At 49.7% G+C, this 3,829-nt stretch overlaps 1 non-coding gene across 1 annotated transcript; it reads right to left on the reverse strand.

The window, feature by feature from the left end:
- Positions 1–3,148: 3,148 nt before the first annotated feature.
- Positions 3,149–3,230, reverse strand: Trnas-cga. The gene has a single exon. It is a non-coding gene; the product is annotated as a tRNA-Ser (tRNA).
- Between the last annotated feature and the right edge of the window lie 599 nt (positions 3,231–3,829).

The raw sequence follows: 3,829 nt of genomic DNA on the forward strand, positions 1-3,829 counted from the left end.
CTTCCTTCCTTCCTTCCTTCCTTCCTTCCTTCCTTCCTTCCTTCCTTTCTGGTTTTTCGAGACAGGGTTTCTCTGTGTAGCCCTGGCTGTCCTGGAACTCACTCTGTAGACCAGGCTGGCTTCAAACTCAGAAATCCGCCTGCCTCTGCCTCCCAAGTGCTGGGATTAAAGGCGTGCGCCACCATTGCCCGGCAATACATAATTCTTTTAAAATTGATTTTGAGACAGGGTCTCATTACAGCCCAGACTGGCTTTGAACTCAATATGTAGCCCACGTTGACCTCTAATTCATGATCCTCCTGCCTCAGCCTTGTCCTTCCTGGGATCGAAAGGATGTGCAAGCATGCAAAGTATCTGTTGGAACCCCTGGAGTTTCACACTTAAACATTCTGAGTGATGCGTCTATGAGTTCCAAGCTTGTCAGGGTCCCCACCATCTGCAGCCTCCATTTTGTAAACTGTGTGTGTGTGTGTGTGTGTGTGTGTGTGTGTGTGTGTGTGTGTGTTGGGGGTGGGGACTCTCTTCTTTCCTTCACAACATGGATGGTGACTGCCCTCTGCTGGTCAACTTTTGGTTCTCCAGATAGTTTAATTGGAAGCCAAAAAAGGGGATTCTATTAGTTACTGAAATACATCTTTGATCACAACTATGTTTAAAGCTTTGTTGATAAAATGCCAAAAAAACCCCCACCAAACACACACACACACCTATGTGTGCATTCACATAGCAAGGTAAAAGATTTGAGGGGTTTGTCTGTGTGAACCATTGTTCCTGTAAGATTTAGGATAGGCAGCATGGGCAACCGGTAATCGGAATTCTTTTTTTTTCCTTTGGGGCAGGGTTTCATGTAGCACAGGATAGCCTAAACTTGCTATGTAGCAGCAGAAGATTTTGAATTTCTGATCCTCTTGAGTGCTGGGATGATGGGTGTGCACCCATCAGACCCAGTTCTAGGGATTAAACCCAAGATTTCATATACATTAGCACTCCAGCAACTGAGCTGCGACTCCAGTCCTTTCTCAGAGAAGGCATCGCCGTAGCTCAGCCTTACCTTGAGCTAATAGCAGTCCTCCTCCTGCAGTTTCCCAGGTGCTGGGGTTGTAGACACAGGACATCACATCTAGCCAGAGGAGACTGTGTAATATTTATATGGAGCTGAGGAGGTAAGGGTGAGAGAGAGTTCGTCAGACACGGAACAGCCCAGACAAGGTCAGATAACCACGAGATGGAATGTAGTTAAAAACCGGCTAAGAGAAGACTCAGGTCATACACACACACACAGCCATGGTAGGGCTTAGGGTTTGTGGTTGCATGGCTGCCTCAGTACATCCAAACACAGACAGGTTCATGTAATCCTCACAGGTAGACTGGGTTTTAGTTAGGTAGCCCTGGCCATCTGGAAACACTATAAGTAGAGAGCTGGCCTTGAACTCTCAGAGATCTCCTGAGTGCTGGAAATGAAAGACAGGAACCACTTGACCCAGCCAACTGCAGCTTTTCAAATAAAGCTCTCTCTAACAAGTGGTAGCCCCACCACACACTCACCCATTTTTAAATCATGGTTTGATTTAAAACGTATTTAGAAGGCAGCATAAATAGAATTTATTTTTTTTTATGGAGGAAGAGATTCCTTGCAAAGTGGGTGTGGTGGCTCATCCATGTAATCTCAGCACTCCAGGGACAGAGGCAGAGGGACTGCCACGGGCTGAGCAGGCCACCCTGGGCTACGCTGAAACTGTCTCAAAAAGGAGATATGTGATGGTTTGTGTATGCTCACGGCCCAAGGAGTGGCACTATTAGAATTTTAAGCCGGGCGGTGGTGGCGCACGCCTTTAATCCCAGCACTTGGGAGGCAGAGGCAGGTGGATTTCTGAGTTCAAGGCCAGCCTGCTCTACAGAGTGAGTTCCAGGACAGCCAGGGCTACACAGAGAAACCCTGTCTCAAAAAAAAAAAAAAAAAAAAAGAATGTGTGGCTTTGTTGGAGTAGGTGTATCACTGTGGGTGTGAATTATAAAACCCTCATCCTAGCTCCCTGGAAGTCAGTATTCTGCTAGCGGCCTTCAGATGAAGATGTACAACTCTCAGCCTCTCCTGCACCATGCCTGCCTGGATGCTGCCATGTACCTCCTTGACAATAATGGACTGAACCTCTGAATCTGTAAGCCAGCCCCAGTTAAATGTTGTCCTTATAAGAGTTACGTTGGTCATGGTGTCTGTTCACATCAGTAAAACCCTAACTAAGACAGTAGACAAACAAGAAGACTTATTACACGAAACTCACTAAACGGTCACAGAAGGGTGACAGGTTCCAGCTGGCATGACAGGGATCAAGCACCTTAAAGAGGAATAGAATAACCTAAAGAATGTAGAGGATTCGAGGGTGACTGTGGCAGCAGAGAGGGTAGGAAGGATGCTCAGGAGACCATAAGCAGCCATATAAAGGTGGGAAATAAGTTAAAAAAACAAGCTCCATGAATTCTCAGAGATCCTTCCTGGAGAAGGTTTTGCCATGCAAGAAAAAAACAACAACAAGTAATCTCCATGAAGAACTGGGTAACCTGTGACAGTCAGAGCCGGAGAAAGGAGGTCCCTAGCTTGGTTAATATACACAGATTTTAACCAGCATCTGGTACCTAACATATCCTCAACATAGGCCTCCTCCTAGGCCCGTGATACCTGAGGAAAACTCAAATGAGGGCTAAAGAATGTAGCTCAACAGAATGCTATCTAGAACCTGATCTGCTCGTGCACACCTGTAACTCTAGCACTTGAGAGGTAGAGGCCGGAGGATCAGAAATTCAAAGTCACTCTTAGCTGCAAGGCTGGTTCAAGGGCAGGCTGGATACATGAGGCCCTGTCTAAAATTTGAAAAGAAAAATCCAAATGAGAGAACGCTTGTTTTTTGGGTCTCCAGTCACCAGACTTCAAAGTTTCACTTCTGGTCACAAACTCTAAAGATGCCCTGTTTAGAAATTCTAGGTTTGGTTATTGTTGCACGACACCCAGAGTTCCCAAACAAAACAACTCTTAATTATCCATGAAATGTTACAGAATTCTCAAAGTGCCTGGTATCCTAGCAGCTTTTTCACTTCCGAATTCAACCACTCAATCACGAGTTTGGTGGGAGGAAAAAAAAGGAAAATCTGCCGTCACGAACAGGATTCGAACCTGTGCGGGGAAACCCCATTGGATTTCGAGTCCAACGCCTTAACCACTCGGCCACCGTGACTCCCAAAACCATGGTTGGCCGCGCGCTTACAGAAAGGGTCCGCACCGGCGACTGGGGAGGGTGCGAGCGGACCTGCGCAGGGTCGCGACCCCGAGGCGCAAACCCGGTGCGGCTCCCTCCCTTGTACCTTCGCGCCACAACGCTTGAGGTTGGGTCGGGGAATCGGGGCTCGCCAGCCGACTCCTAAACCGGAGGCGATTGGCGGGACCCGAAGATCAGAGGGAGGAGACCCCTCACCTGACCCCCGGGTGGCACCAGGGGTGCTGGGTGCACCGGGGCGCGGAGCGTCAGGGACACTCTTGGGTTGAAACAGGAATGGTTGGAAGGAACTTATTGGAGCGAAAGTGTTCCACGGGAACGTGCGTGCTGGGGGCCACTCGGGGTTACGGGGCGGGGCTCCCGGAGACCCGGGGCTCCTGGCTTCCCCGTGGGATGGAACAGTAAGCCCACTCCCGCTGCGAGACCAAGTCCGGGAGGACTCAGTTCTGGGACACCGCGTCCCGCCAGACCCCGGGAAGCAGCCGGGGTGTCCGCCGAGCGCATTCGGGTCCGCTCGCTTCCCGCCGCCGCTGCCGGGGTGCCCGCCGAGCGCACTCGGG

This window comes from Grammomys surdaster, unplaced genomic scaffold (genome assembly GCF_004785775.1).
Source record: "Grammomys surdaster isolate TR1022 unplaced genomic scaffold, NIH_TR_1.0 125562, whole genome shotgun sequence".
Classification (NCBI taxonomy): domain Eukaryota; kingdom Metazoa; phylum Chordata; class Mammalia; order Rodentia; family Muridae; genus Grammomys; species Grammomys surdaster.